Source organism: Nipponia nippon, unplaced genomic scaffold (assembly GCF_047370975.1).
Source record: "Nipponia nippon isolate SJK-2023a ecotype South Korea unplaced genomic scaffold, ASM4737097v1 scaffold_3, whole genome shotgun sequence".
Classification (NCBI taxonomy): Eukaryota; Metazoa; Chordata; class Aves; order Pelecaniformes; family Threskiornithidae; genus Nipponia; species Nipponia nippon.
Genome location: NW_028262347.1, coordinates 4381632 through 4397989, shown reverse-complemented (window position 1 = coordinate 4397989; position 16358 = coordinate 4381632). Strand labels below are relative to the sequence as shown.

The 16358-nt window shown below is 41.9% G+C and overlaps 1 protein-coding gene across 32 annotated transcripts in view; it reads right to left on the bottom strand.

Moving 5' to 3' along the window:
• Nucleotides 1-16358, bottom strand: part of LOC148054486 (uncharacterized) — a 144651-nt gene that overhangs the window by 103764 nt on the left and 24529 nt on the right. For 30 of the 32 annotated variants that reach the window (XR_015706858.1, XR_015706859.1, XR_015706857.1 and 27 more), the window contains exons 2-3: nt 10014-10324; nt 2435-2691 (exon numbers count right to left, since the gene is read on the bottom strand). The gene's annotated coding sequence lies outside the window, so the exon portion shown is untranslated. Of the gene's footprint in view, nt 1-1841; nt 1936-2434; nt 2692-10013; nt 10325-16358 lie in introns of all 32 variants that reach the window. The other 2 variants (XR_015706873.1, XR_015706875.1) reach the window with 1 other exon arrangement.

The following is a 16358-nucleotide window of genomic DNA, read 5'->3' as shown; positions in this document are numbered from 1 at the left end:
GAACAAATCTCTGCTCCTAACTTTCTACTCCCCTTCAGTCCTGTAAAACATCTCCGGGATAAAGATTATTAAAACAAACTACATACAGAACATTACAAATCAATTCTGCCTAGCCACTGTGTTTTCTTTCACACAGTCCAGCTGCCTAAATTTAGCATTCATGTTTTTATTTCTATTAGAAACTATGTTAACAAACTCCATGTGGCTCTCCAGTATCCTTGATACTGAACCACAGGCTTGTAGATGAAGTCTGGAAAAACTGCCAGGGCCAAAAGTCTGAGCTAGGAAAAGGAGGATGAGTAGGTGGGTTGTACCAGTAATCAAGTGCAACTTCACTCAGCGTGTGAAGCTCTGGATTGGGAACGAAATATGGAGGAAAAAAGCATACATGACTTGCACATATAAATCTAATTACACAATTAAAGTTTCCGAACCGTTAGACATCTAGGCTAAATTAATGGTCCAGGCTGAACCATCAGTGGAAAGAGGGAGGTTCCTTCTAGAGGTACCTTTTTAGAGGCAAGTCATCCCCTTCAAGGGGCTCTGGAATCGGTACCTTCAGGGAGCTGTTCATCCTACCTGATTTTCACCACCTGCTCCAGCAGTGCCTGGAAACGCAAGTTTCACGAGAAGAATCTCACCCACAGTATTTGAGGCAAAACAGGAAAACTGAGGTAAGCGCATGTGTTTAGTATGTTTTCTAGGGGTGTCCGAGATGAAACTTCTCCTCTGTGTAGACTCTTGGGAATCTTGCACTACTTCACGTGATTGCTACCTAGCTATTACATTAGTCTTATGCAAATACACACATACGCTCTTTCACAGCTATCCACTTCCATCTCTGAGAGTTACTTATGCTTCTTGGAAAGCAAAAGATTTGGATCCACACACACCGACTACCCTTCCCCTGCTTGCACTGTGCCTTGATTTTGTATCATCTTCACTGTGCTTGGTGCAGATACTTTGCCAGCATACTCCTTTCACATGTGAAAACAGTGTTTGTCTCCAAAACCCTTTTCCTCAGCTCTATACTGAAAGGAGATGAACAGCCTGAAGAATTACTTCAAAAAGAAAATCAATTTGGCAGTTAAGCCGTGATGACAATGAACCAGCGAACTGGAAATCCAAGTATTAGGGTTGAAAATTGCAGTTGTACTCGGTACCCGCAAGAATTAGCTTCTGAAATTCTGTAACAGCTGTAAAAGGTAACAGTCGTTACTGGATAGGTTCTGTTTGTATTCCCTCAGATCGCAAAGCTGCCATCATGCAATTCTTATTTCTTCTTGGACCCACCGTATCTAAAAACAATGATCCTCTTGTGCTGTGGAAGGGATGGAATGTGAAATCCCATCCGCATCCCAACAGAATCCCACAAACATTTTGGCAGTAAAAATTTATTAAGTAAAGCCCAGATGGCATCCCAAATATTTCTGCTTCAAAATTTAGACATCTTTTTTTTTTTTTTCTTGAAATAAACGACACAAAAGCATCACGCCTAAAATTAACTATACAAAAGCATCGAGCTAGGTAACCAGACTTAACTGAACAGTTATTTGGACTATGAGAAGAACGTGAATGTGGCTTTCTCCATTTAACTTCATTGTCAGAAGTGAGTAATATTTTTCTATTCAAATAAGTTTGAATGACTGGCAGAGAAGGAAGATATAATAAGCAGATACATCCAGTAACATGTTATACTTCAAGAACAACTTTTCCGGTTATCTAGAGCCTAGATGCCTAACAGCTTTACCGTAAACTTCTATAGCAACGTTTCAAACTTTCAGAACCAAATTTGCTATTTTTGTTATTCTTGGTTATTCTAACAGACTTCTTTTGCTTACCTTTTGATTTCTCCACTATGCAATTTCAGCTCTGAATCTGGGAATGTGGTCTTCAAAATGGCTTTCAGCTGCTGCTTCACCAAAGAAGCTAAACCTGATGATCAGTTCAGTTTCAACATCAACTTAGTCACTGCATACCCTTTAAGCTATGGGATAAAGATCGATCCTCGATTCTGACTGTCATTTTGCAGTGAGCCCACTCCTACATTCCTTTTATATCTATCACTTCACTGAATGCCAAAGAAATCTCAGTGTACTTGGCATGAAGGCTGCACTTCCTATATTTATGCTCCCACTAATGTATGCTCCATTTTAGTCCTTACCAGCTTAAAATCATCTGTGAGGAAAGACGGCATAAAGCGCAAAACACTTCACGTAACTGTTTTATGGACACGAAATATTGTTCACCCACACTGCCTTTCCATCATCATCTTTCTCCTGGATTTTCTGTTTAACTATACCAAAAAAATTAACATAGAAGGATCCCCGGTCATTTTCTTAAGTGAACAGTATACGGTCATATTAGGATTGTTGCTCTTATTCAAACTTTCAGTACCTCCAGAAAATAAATCATTACTTTTTAATTGTACTACCTTAACTTTGCTGGCAGAAACACATTTGATTCTTCATGACAGATGAAAACGAAGTGCTCTCTCCAGGCAAGAATTCCTTATATCTGGCACACTAACACTTCATCCTTTTTAATTATTCCACAGGTGGTTGCCTTGGAAACTGCCAAGTAGCTCTTGGATTTGAGGGATCCAGCATGAGAAAGTAACACGCCTTTGTAGCCACGGCATTCGGATCCGCGTTGGCTGCAGCAACAGGGTAACGGAACGGTTGTGAAAACCTGAAAGAGATGATTAAAATTAACAGAGATTAATTATATCGCTCAGTTCTTCAAAAATAAAATACAATGAATGTTGATAGCCTCTTAACAGCGGATACAAACTAGGCTTCAGAGAAGCACCGCTTATGTAGCTTTCCAGCACAGCACTGATTTTCACCTTCCGGAGGACAGCACTAAAATGTTGATGCCGAAAGAGCTCACGAGTTCAGCTTTCAAGATCAAGCAATATGAGATTTTCCTCAGCTTCAGCAGAGACCTTCCTAAGTGTCTGGTCAAACTGCCTGAAATTCAGTGCTATTGTTTTTCCTTGAATAAAAATAGAGTAACTATAAATAGCTCTCATCACCAATGCTGAATCACTGTATTTTGTATTTGCAAATTGCTTCAAACTTCATTTAGCCTTTAAAACTAGAAAAGTTTTGTTTGCTTAAAACACAATTAAAAGCCTAGCAAAGCATCTAATTCTGCATTCATATAGCTTGTCTAGAAGCACAGAAAATTTTCCTTTCCCTCTCTCATTTCTCATGATTTCAAAAGCTGACCATTTACACTTAAAAAAAAAAAAAAAACAAAAAAAAACAAAAAACACCACCAAACCAAAGCAAAACCTAATGACATTTTTTGTCACTGGTCAAGTTATGAATTTCAGTTTTTCAAAAATCTTTTTTGTTTTCTCATATTCACTTTATTAACAAAAAAAATAGGTTAACGGTAAGACTTCGAAAAAATAATTTGCACTAAAACTATCAATCATGCCAACGGTCACTCCTGCACCCAGAGGCTGTCTCATGAAAGATAGGTAAGATCTATTAATATGTCCAAGCTAACAGCAATTTCTCAGCTCAAATATATATATCTATTTTGATTTGCAGTATTAACAAATTGCCTGGCAGGACCCCAGGTAAGACGGCACCGTGGAGGTGGATTTGCCCACACCTTTCCATAACAAGATGCCCAAAAGCCGTAAGGATATGTTTGCTAATTCTAGAGCTAAATTTTGGTAGAACTAGAGTAATTATGTATTTATTTCACAGCAAAAAAAGTCAACTGAGATTAACAGAAATGAAAGGGTTTATGAACAAATCCCCAGTGCCCACTTTGTCCTTCCCGGGCAGGTCCTCTCCTTCAGGCTTGGTCTTGATAGGCACTTCCAGAGTCACAGCAAACCTCAGAACTACTTAAAACTCAACTTCTAACTTACTGAATAACCACCAAACTGTACTGCTGCCTTCCCTCTTTCTTGCTGTCTTGAAATCGCCTCCTTAATTGAAAATTAGAATAGGAAACAATTTTTCTTCTCTCCCTCATCCAATCCCACCAGGGACAAAGCACGTTTAAGTAGTCCTACAAAGGTTGCCTCTGGTGGGTTCTGTAGCTTCTCCTTGCTTCCTCCTGCACATCCTTTTCAGTCACATAACTTGCCCCCTTATAAAAGGTTTCTGAAAGACAAGCTGACAAGAACAGGCATTTTCTTTCACTCGTTCCCCAGCAGTTCCAGAAGTGAGACCTGTTTCATCGCTTCTGGGTGCAACTTAGGATGTACACGAGTTTTCTCAGCTCTCCTGTCCCACCAGCCCAGGGTACACCACCTCCATCCTTTGGGAGACGCAACCTGTCTCCCTTTCAACCCGTCAGGTTTGTTTTGCATCTTGTAGCAATTCTCCCTGCAGAAATGGCATACCAAAGTGCTGTGAAAAATCGAAAGCATTTGCTCTATTCCATCTCTTCACAATTACAGATATCATCTCCTGCACGCCCTGTTACTGCAGAAGAAAACCCTCCTCTTTCCCAGTTGAGTATCTCTGACAGACTGAGTCTCCGAAGCCTCAAAATGACCCTTTTATCACAAATGGCTATGTTTCTTTTGAGAAAAGGTACGTTTTTCTTCCCTGCCTCAGGTATCTCGACACTACGCTCAAGCGTATCACACTATGTACTCATCAGCTCGTTTTGTTGCTTCTCGTAAGGAAGACAGACGAACTTCATCCACAACGTCAACTCAGAGTGTTCATCTGTCACTGTTCCAGAACAAATCTGGTACATGACCAGTTCCCCAGTGTTCGTCCTTTTAACATACCGAGATTTTTCCAAAAAAAGCATGTCCAGTTCTCAACAAGTGCTAACCCCTCCCATTTTCATCTGCCTTATTCTCAGAGCAGTATTATCCTAAGATTATTTAAAACTTGTGTTGCAAGGCTGATTCTCCCTTGATTTAAATCCTACACCCTTCTAAAGACATCTCTCAATAAGCTGACTTCTAGAGTCTTCAGCTGTAGTAGCTGATGGAGCTACTACATCTTTTCCCCATCCTCATCATCCCATAGCAAACAAATCATTTCAAAGGCTGTAAGAGAGATCTTGATAGCCTTTTTTAAGTATTCTGGAAACCTTTGTAAGATACACTTATGTTAAAAATAGTTATTTAACACATACTTTTCAGTTACTCTGTTTCTGTGAGCAACCCTACCTGTGTAGTGGCTTATCTTTGCCACGTTCCTCCTGATCAAGCTTTCTAATCCCAGTTCAGTCTCTGCTTATCTAGTGATCTGACTCAGTTCTCAGGCTCCCAGACTGTCTTGCTGCTCCCTATAGATAAAGGTCATGCATTGGAACCATGAGATGAATCCAATGCCTTTGATTTCTTTTAGGTTCTATAACATTTGTCCCTCTCAGGTGCTACCAAGACACCTGGATCACTAAGGAGCTCCACTAGCTGAGTTTTTGGCCAACCCTTTGAAGAAAGAGATGTCACACTCTCTGCAGCTCTTTTCTAGACTTGAGGGAATGTTTCTGCATTACTGTCTCTTCAAAATATAAATTAAAAAAAAATCTTCTGTCTCAGTCTTCGGAGGACATATGTCTTTGCTCACTTCCAGCTCCAGCCCCCGAGCCCAGGGCTGCTTTCAGATTCACGTCTTGTCTCTAACACCACTGTTAGGAGACCCTGAGTCACCAAGTGCTCGGAGGAGCTGTCTCCACTCGTCTTCTGAGCGAGCATCATCAAAACACCAAAAGCACTGTGAACTTCAGAGCTCAGTGTTATTAGAAAAATACATAGAACAGTAAAACTAAAAGCAAGATGAAAAAAAGACTTTTAAGTAACTCCCCTAGTCCACTGTGGTTTTGTTTTTTTTCAGGCTTGTTCGCAATCCAGTAACCACCTCATTTTGCATAATCCCTATGCATCCCCGAAGGAAATTCTTTGTTTCCGTGTTTGAGCACTCCATTTTCTCCTCCTCAGTCTCCATTCCTGACACAGGCTCCCTTCTGACCTGTCTCTACCCCATGCTCTGAAAAGCTGCCCCTCTGAAACATGCTCAGATGCTCTCGGGGAATGCAAAATTTCCCTCCTACCAGAGACTTGCACCTGATGGAGAACGCAGCAACCAGAACAGCACGACAGGGAACCTTCCTCCCATTGCACTCAGCGAAGATGCAAATAATTCAAATGCCATTCATGATGCATCCTACATTGGGGTTTGCAAAAAGGACCAAGGAAGGCCAGATTGGCAACACCTCAATTAACAAGATCTGCATTCTTAATTCCCTTTTTCCTCTGTGGAAATTCCCATTTAGTTTATGTCAGTAAGGTACCTTCAAGCTACGACCATGCTTCTTAGCGTAAAGTTCTTTGTGCTGTTCTTGACTTCACCCACAGCTGAATTTCCAGGTTTGGAAAACTTAATGACGATTAATTTTAAAATTGTGGTTTCTCTAGTTACCATTTCTTTCTCTTAAAAAAGTCTTCAAAATTTGCCGCACGTAAAACCAATACACAGCCACAACCGCATTCCTTACTGAACTAGAACGCTGATGTTTTCTTCGTAATCGTACTTTTAGCATCTGAAGGAGGCACACAGACGGCTTTTACCAAGTACAAGACTTCCTTTTAATTTTAATTTTTGAATGTTTTTAAAATACATATATTGTAGATCATCTATACAATAGCAGAGAGGCACTGTAGTGAGAGTGAGCCTCACTGCCTTCCTGGAAAATGAAGTTAAAGCCTCCTGCTGACTCCAAAGGCAGCTGAGTAAGGTTCCAGAAATAATTTGTCACTTGAGATTCCTTCTTAAAAAAATAATAATTAAAAAAGAAGTCTATTTACTGATCATCCCTTCTTATATCCTTTATTTTGCACCTGAAAACGAGTTAAATGGTGTTTCAGCAAGATGTGCCAAACCTGGAATCCTTTTTATGAGAAAGCTTGTCAATAATTTTGTATGTTTTACTATTTGAAATATAAGGGAAAAATAGCAGCAATCTCCTGAGAACTTTTATAGCTGGCAAGAATCCCATCTCTTCACACAGATTTCTGAAAAAAGGAAAGACCCTATGTTGTGAAGAAAAGTATTTGTTCCTTACTGTGGTGGTATTTTAAGATTTACTTTCAAGTGTTTGGTAAATAAAAAGGCATCTTTCTCTTAAATTATTTTGAAGTACAAACACCTAAATCAGACTCCAAAGCCTTCTTTAAAACTACTCCACCACCAGTGAAGATCATCACAACTTTGCTATTTAACAGCTTTACGAGACTAATACATATCTGCACAATGAATACTGAAACAAAGATGAAAAAGAACAGAAAAGACACCCTTTTCTGGCTTCAATAAAAACCTAAAGTGAGAGTTTTAAATGAGAAATATGGGAATTTCCCCTATAAAATAACAGGTGGCCAGAAAATTTTCACCCAAGAAAGTTTTTCACAGATTTAATAAAAAAAAAAAAGATTATACAAAACAGATGTAAAAAGAACGATCGGGACATAAGACACTTTGCCTGGGACACGACTGCTCAAGAACACATGCCAACCAGCAACTGTATGAAGGGAAATGAGAGGACAGGTAACAAATTTGGGAGGCTCAGTCAAGAAGAGGTGCAGCAGCAGAACATCCTTAGGACAGTTGCGGCTGGGCAGCTTCGAGGAGCTTCATTTAAGATAGCCCAAAATCAAATGGTCACTTTAAAAGAAGTCTGAGTTGAAATGTATACTGGCAATCAGTCAGATCTCAGTGAAGTGGTTTCTTCACTCTCCGCCTCAGTGGTGGCAACAGCTCTGACGAATTGGGCTGTTAGGAGCTCCTAAGCAGAAATGGAAGGATAAAGAACAGAGTCCTCTTGCAAAACAGGCCTCTACAACTGTGTTTTATCAGTTCCCATGTGTAAAATGACATCTGTACCAGCTAGAACCTATGAAGATGAACTCGTGATGAAATAATACACAATTAGATTATCCAAAACCAAATCCATCTCAAAAGAAAAGGGAATACTTCTTAGTCTTAAGTAAATGTAGGTTTTGCATTGTGCTGCCAGAAGAGACATGGAACCAGCATGCTGAATAGTAAGAAACAGTGACTATATGCTTCTTCCGTTCAGCACTGTTGCCTGAACAATACCGGAATCTTTTGGGATGAAAATATAGCACAATTTTATATAACAACTTTCACAGTAGTAAGAGTCACTGATAAACTTAAATGCAAGCAAAAAAAAAAAAAAAAAAAAAAAGAAAAAGAAATGTATTTTGAAGGCACTAAAAACATTAGTCAACGCTTTCAGCAGTATCTGGAAGAGATTTTTTTTCCTGGTACATATTCTGACTTTCTAGTTCATAGCTATACTTGCATTCACAGGGACAAACGTCACAGTGTTTTGTGGTGATAGCATAGGTTTGGAGCCATTCCCTGGCCCAGACTAGATAATTTTGTATTGCTGGGCTTGACTTGTCTCTGGGATCTCGCTCTTCAGAGCTCCATCTCTTTTCTTCTGTACCTCAGAAAACCGCACTCTTCCTCAGGCTACAGAGGGAGACTAGACAACTAGCATAATGTACATCTCTCTCTCTGATTTGTAAAGGTTGATGATATTCTCCTCTTGCTAAAAAGCATGATAGAGTACTTAAAACATGAGAGCTGGCACAGAGATTACCTACCAAATGCTCTCATAAGAGACACTAGCATTCAGTAGAGAGAAAACAGCATTTTATTTACCATGAGGTTCACCTGATTTAGTATTAGATATTGTTCAACAGCTAGGTCTTAAGACATCTCATTATCTAATAAATATCAATGTGTTTCTTTGAGATTGAGTTTATTTTTTGAAAAATGTTTACTAAACACAGTCCTCCTGTACTAGGAATTTCCACTTTCAGCCTGCTAACGCTGAGACTAATTTGCTTCATATAAGCCCTCTAGTAAAACAGTCCAAAGCCTTTTTCCCTTGAGTATTAGTTGCCAATTACCACAACACAGATACTAACAATTTATCAACAAAATAAGTGTTAATACCTTGACAATACTTGCTTCTGAACAGCTTTTGCCACATCAAATAACTGCATTTTTTATTCCAGTGTTCTGATGTACACCTGGTTGTGAAGTGGTGATGTTATCATCACGAGGCCCAACCCACAGACACAGAGGCACGCTGCTGGCTGCAGAGCAACACGAGCCACCATTAGAACATGATTATTTCTAGCAGAAAATGGCCAAGAACCAACAGCTGAGAGTAACTCTGTGGTTTCACCAGCAGCTGTTGGGACAGCCACCTTCACCCATTTCTCATCCCTGACTGTTCACGCCCATCCCTGTTCCACCTCCTTGTTTGTAACAGCTGTGCTATGAACTAGATGTTGGTACTGACCCTGGAAAAATCTTATTTTGCTGTTGTTGTTGCTGATTCTGCAGTGGGTTCGCTGTACAGCTGTAGAAAGATCAGGCCAGGACCAGGGGCCAGTGCTCCGGCCATGCCAGCTGGCATCAAAGCAGGAACAAGCAACTGGGGGAAGCTGATTGCTTCTTTCAGCAGCTCTGCCCGTTTATGCCAGCTTAAAATTCTCATGAAACTACAGGAGACTAGAAACTAGACATATTCAAGTTAGAAATGCAGTAGAACACGACAAAAAAGAAGCAAGCACAGACTGTTTAACCAATAGAACAAATTACTAAAAGAGATGTTGAAAACTTCATTTCTAAGTAACTTCAAAATAAGACAGCATGCCTTTCTGAAAAACATTTTCAACAAATGCCTGTTACTTCTTCAGTGAAACATGAGCTACTAAGCTCAAAACAGAGAGTAACAGTTACACATAATGACCTGCAATACCCTAAATGCCAGACTAAATTATCTAACAGTTCCTTCTGCCTTGCATCTTTGAAACATATATATATTTTAGTTCTCTCCCTGGTTGTGTCAGATCAGCATGCTTTAACAGTTGGAAGCAACAGAATCAAATTTAATGCTATCCCTGCTTGGAACATGTCCAGGGGTTGAATCCGATTTCTTCATGTAGAAACAAGAAGCTCTAACATTTGATCTGGAATTCGTACCTCGTTAGAAGGGAAGCAGCAGAAGTCTCGCTTGTTCCTGCTATCAAGCTGGCGGTGAGGGAGAAGGAGCCATGCTGTGCTAGAACTGGTTACCGACCTCGTCAAAACTCTCAGCTGTGAATGCGGTGAATGATAATTTTGCCTGCCACGAGCAGACAGCCTCAGTGAGTAGGAATCTTCACGTTCAGAAGCACTAAGTAGGAGGGTCAAATTAGAAATCTTGGCTTTCAGCATCTTTCTTCATGCTTCAGTATGTTATGGGTGAAGGAAGATGCTTTCTCTCTGCCTCGGTAACTGTATAGTATTTCATCCTTTGCAAAAAAAAAAAAAAAAAAAAAATCTCTAAATTTACAAGACGTGTAGCACTTGGCAGCGTTTCCTAACTGCTGAGTGACTAAGATGAGCTCATTTAACACAATTTTGAAATAAGTGCATTGTTTTATATATCTAAGCCTATACATTTTACAAGGCAATGAAAGAAGGAAGAGGAAGAGATGATACAGTGCACGGCCTGAAGAGTGTGGCCTGCTGCCAGTGCCCACACATACTTCTTCTTTTTCAGCCTCTGTCATAGACACACACTCCCTGGAAAAAAAAAAAACAATCCACTCGGGGCAAGTAGGAGCATTTTTCTAGTGCTGCCAACTTCTGCCAAAATTCTATCTTCATTTTAAAATAAAGATTACGCTCATTTGACCACAAGATAGTTAACTTATGCAGCAGCATCTGTCAGAAGAGTAGAAATGGAGCAAGCAGGTACAGGGCAGGGAATCGGGGTTCTTTTAAAATCTCTCCTGCTTTCTGCATGACCGGTGCCTTTCAGCAAAGTAGAATTAATCAACACCACAGGCAAACTGCCCTTTTAAATCCAACGTGCAGAGACAGAATATGGATCGGAGAAGTGTGGTCAGGTAGCGGGGAGAAGAGTCATCGATATACAGGATGTGAAGCAAGTGCTGGGAGATACAAGATCAGCAGTTATCATGCCTAACTGCTGTTTGGCATTATATACCTTGGAAACCAACTGTAAGCACGTACTGTAAACGAAGACACCGCACAGAAATATCTTAACCATCAGGAGTCTTTAAAGTCCTATTACACCTTCTACAAATTCACATCCTCTGTTGTAGGTTTGCTCTTTTAAGTGGCTCAGTTGTGGGACTTCAGACAAGCTCCTCAGCAGAATGAGCTGCATGTAGCTTATGCTGGAGGTAAACCAGAACAGCACGAAAATCCAATGCCACACAAGACTCCTTATCCTATTGTTTATATTGTAAAATAATAGGAACTAGGTTTCACAAAGAAAAATTCTTTCAGTATTGTTTATAATAACCCACAACAAGAAAAGACATTTCACGCTTCTAGAAAATGGATACCTGAAATTATCAACCTCCAGTAAATGTATGTAAAATATTAAGAGACACCAGCAACCGAAGGATGACAGAGGAATAATTTTTCTGCTGTTTAGTTCCAGCACTGATTGCCAGACAGTTTAAGAACGAGCTTGAGCCAGCTAGGGGACAAGTGGCAGTCTACTCCTGTAACAGGCAATTCAGCAAGGGCTAATTTGTTAGGCTGAGAAACAGGACAAATTAAACCATTTTCAGCTTGGGCTGATTTGGTTATCTCATCAACACAAGCTAAAAGTAGCTTAGGAATCAAAGCAGAGTGCTGCAGGCACTGCTGTTGCTGCCGAGTAAGCATATAAAAGAGGCCAGAGGCATAAATCAACTTAAATCCAGTAGGGAAATATGCAGGTAATAATCACATAGTTTATCCCTAAACATATATATAAGTAAGAAATTTTTTGTAAATGGACATATTTTATAAAATAGAAAATTCCTCTTCTGTTTTAAAAGCCAGACCTGAGCTGTTCGCTGTAAAAGGATTCCTGTCTGATCAATGCTGACAACGTGCTGATGGTACGGGAATTCTGAACCACATCCGTCCCTGCGCTACCCTGTTTATGGCCCAAGTAATGCAAAGGTCAAGAATGAATGTACCCAGAAAACAAAAGACACCCTCTCTTATGCATTAGAGTAATATGTTTACTCAGTTAGTCATAAAGAAGTTGATTTGCCCCCCGAATGACTGAAAATACCTTAAATTACTTCAGTCTTCTCTTTGCTACACGATAATTACAGGTCTGAATCAGTTCCACAAGAGAAACTCATTTCTAACCACAACTAAGGTATGAGTATTGCAAGGTCTAGTCGTGGAAAAATAAGGAATTACACTGATTTAAATAAACCAATGAAGTTATTGTTATTAGTAGGAGCTGCGAGCTCACAGAAGTTTACTAGTTAAAGCAAAACTATCAGCATTTCTAGAGAAATCCTATGCAAAATCACCTGATTTGAAACAAATCACACCCTTGTATAAGCACCGAAATAAATTGTACTCAACCATTACATGAGTATTAAACTAACCCAATTTTCCTTTACATAAGTTGCCAAGAGAATGATCTTTCTTTTCACCTTTTGTGATTTCCAGAAAAAACATGCTCAAAAACTGTCTCTGCTAGAACTGGGAGAGTCTGAAGTATGACCGGTAATTTACAATCAGCAAAGCACATTTTTTATCCCTAAAAATTTAGAGATAAAAATATTTTTCAATGGAAGTACAAAAATTTAAAAAAAAAAAAAACACAGTAGTCATGACAACCCCATTCCCTTTCCTTCTGCTCACCCATGTCATCAATATGATACCTAAAATAATCCACAGTAATTAAACTATCGGCAAGATATATCTACTTGTGCAGAAATCAATTCTGGAAGAACCAACACCAATAAGCAAGGAGAAACATCAGCACATGTCAGAGATGCACCCTCCAGTGAAGAGGCACTCGCCTCTTGGCAACAACTGAAGCAGCCCCCTTGCACAAGTCCCACCATCCAACCAGCAGAACTACACTGATTCTGCTGTGAAAAGACATGGAGAATCACACCTTGCACTTCACAGCTGCATAAAGACCTCCTGATCATCTGCCAAAGGAGTGGGGAGACTGGGGAGGTCCCTGCTGACTGGAAGCTAGCCAATGTTATGCCAATCTACAAGAAGGGCGTAAGGGAATCACAGAATCATACAATCGTTAAGGTTGGAAAAGACCCTTAAGATCATCGAGTCCAACCGTCAACCTAGCACTGCCAAGTCCACCACTAAACCACGTCCTCGAGCACCACATCTATCTGTCTTTTAAACACCTTCAGGGATGGAGACTCAACCCCTGCCCTGGGCAGCCTGTGCCAGTGCCCGATTACCCTTTCAGTGAAGAAGTTTTTCCTGATATCCAACCTAAACCTCCCCTGGTGCAGCTTGAGGCCGTGTCCTCTCGTCCTATCGCTTGTTACTAGGGAGAAGAGACCGACCCCCACCTCGCTACAGCCTCCTTTCAGGCAGTTGTAGAAAGCAATAAGGTCTCCCCTCAGCCTCCTCTTCTCCAGACTAAACAACCCCAGTTCCCTTAGCTGCTCCTTATAAGACTTATGCTCCAGACCCTTCACCAACTTCGTTGACCTCCTCTGGCCACGCTCCAGCACCTCGATGTCCTTCTTGGAGTGAGGGGCCCAACACTGAACACAGTACTCGAGGGGCGGCCTCACCAGTGCCCAGTACAGGGGCACCATCACCTCCCTGGTCCTGCTGGCCACACCATTCCTGATACAAGGCAGGATGCCATTGGCCCTCTTGGCCACCTGAGCACACTGCTGGCTCATGTTCAGGCAGCTGTCAACCAACACTCCAGGTCCTTTTCTGCCAGGAGCTCTCCAGCCACTCCTCCCCCAGCCTGCAGCGTTGCATGGGGTTGTTGTGACCCAAGTGCAGGACCCAGCACTTAGCCTTGTTGAATCTCATACAGTTGGCCCCGGCCCAACGATCCAGCCTGTCCAGGTCCCTCTGTAGGGCTTTCCTACCCTCCAGCAGATCGACACTTCCACCCAACTTGGTGTCATCTGCAAACTGACTGAGGGTGCACTCCATCCCCTCATCCAGATCATCAATGAAGATGTTGAACAGGACCGGCCCCAGTACTGAGCCCTGGGGAACACCACTCGTGACCGGCCGGCAACTGGGTTTAACTCCATTCACCACCACTCTCTGGGCTCGGCTGTCCAGCCAGTTTTTAACCCAGCTCAGAGTGCACTTATCCAAGCTGCGAGCAGCCAGCAAACGACAGACCTGTCAGTCTAACCTCAGTTCCTGGAAAATGTACTGAGGAGATCGTACTGGGTACCATTAAAAGGCATTTAAAGAACAATGCAATCATCAGGCACAGTCAACACAGATTCACCAAGGGAAAGTCTTGTTCAACTAATTTGGTATCTGGCTATAAGGTCACCCACCCAGTGGGTGGAGGGAAGGCGGTGTATGTAGTTTTTCTGCATTTTAGTAAGGCTTTTGATACTGTCCCTCACAGCATCCTTCTGGACCAGTTGTTCAACTGTGGGATGAGCAGGTTCATGGGGTGCTGGGTGAAGAACGGCCTGAAGGGCAGAGCTCAAAGGGTTGTAGCGAATGGGGCTACATCTGGCTGGTGACCGGCCACCAGCGGTGCTCCTCAGGGCTCAATCCTAGTGCCGGTTCTGTTTGGTATTTTTATCAATGATCTGGATGCAGGACTTGAATGCACCGTTAGCAAGCGTGCTGGCGATACCAAACTGGGAGCTGCTGTTGACTCTCTTGAAGGACAAGAGGCCTTGCAGAGAGGGATCCAGATAGACTGCAGCATTGGGCTATGATTAATGGCATGAAATTTAACAAGACCAGATGCCAGATTCTGCACTTGGGACAGAGTAACACCAGGCACGAGTATAAATTGGGAGCTGAGTGGCTGGAGAGCAGCCCTGCAGAAGGGATGTGCGGGTGCTGGCTGGCAGCAGGCTCAGTAGGAGCCAGCAGCGTGCCCTGGCAGCCAAGAGGGCAAACCGCATCCCGGGGCGCGTCGAACACAGCATGACCAGCCAGCCAAGAGAGCGGATTATCCCGCTGCATTCAGCATTGGTGCGGCCTCACCTTGATTGCTGCGTGCAGTTCTGGGTCTCACAACTTAAGACGTGAAGGTCCTTCAATGCGTTCTGCACGCAGAGGGCAACAAAGCTGGTGACAGGGCTGGAAGGCATGTCCTGTGAGGAGCAGCTGAGGACTTTGGGCTTGTCTAGCTGGGAGAAAAGGAGGCTGAGGGGCGACCTCATGGCTCTCTCCAGCTTCCTGAAGAAGGGATGTGGAGAGGGAGGTGCTGATCTCCCTGGGATCCAGGGGCAGGACGTGTGGGAATGGTGCAAAGCTGCACCAGGGGAGGTTTAGACTGGACATTAGGAAGCATTTCTTTACCAAGAGGGTGGTCAAGCACTGGAACAGGCTTCCTAGAGAGGTGGTTGATGCTTCAAGTCTGTCAGTGTTCAAGAGGCATTTGGACAATGCCCTTAACATGCTTTAACCTTTGGTCAGGCCTGAAGCGGTCAGGCAGTTGGACCAGATGATCATTGTAGGTCCTTCCCAACTGAAATATTCTTTTCTATTGTAACATTTACACCTAGATGCAAGCACTAAGTGGGAAAGATCCTACCTATTCACTGCAGCAGGGCACTTACAGGCTTCATAGTAAGGTTTAGACATGCACTAGTTTTACCGGTATAATTCAATTGTAACTTTTTTCCCCCGTTGTTTCAACGGCAGGCGGCAGTTTCAGAGATGGCGAAGTCATTTGGGAACATCAGCACACAGCCCTGTAATTCAGCATCTCTTTAATCAATCCATATGAGTCTTTTAAGACTAGCAGTCAACTGCATTGCAGTTTGATTACAAGAACAGAATAAAACTTATCAAGATGATCTTTGAGATTTTAATGGCAGAGTGACCAAGGTAGCACTGTGCTGTTACATATTTAGAGTGGAACAGTACAGACTAATTTTATTCTAGCCCAGCACATTCCCCTGTAACTGCTCATTTCATACAAACCAAGAAAGATTCCACATCAACGCACATGTAAAAAAAGGAAAAGTGTGATATTAATAATCCTCCATTCTGCCTGCAAAAGCCTATTTTGGCATATATTGATTTCATTTTGGAAGACAAAAGGCCCTGGATTCTACAGATTTCCACAGAAAAACATGACAGCACACCCATATAAATCCAGATTTCTTACAAAGCACAGTAATCAAATGGCACAATACTGGGATTGGGATTTACCTCGCTTGACTTCTACAACGTAAGTGTCCACATCTAAACCAGCTGTCTACGTACCCACTGTAGGTAAAGGAGATGTAGTTAAAATAGCGGAGCCTTTAGTATGGTTCATTTCACTAAATCCAGTCTTTCCATGAGAAAATGAGGAATCACACCCTA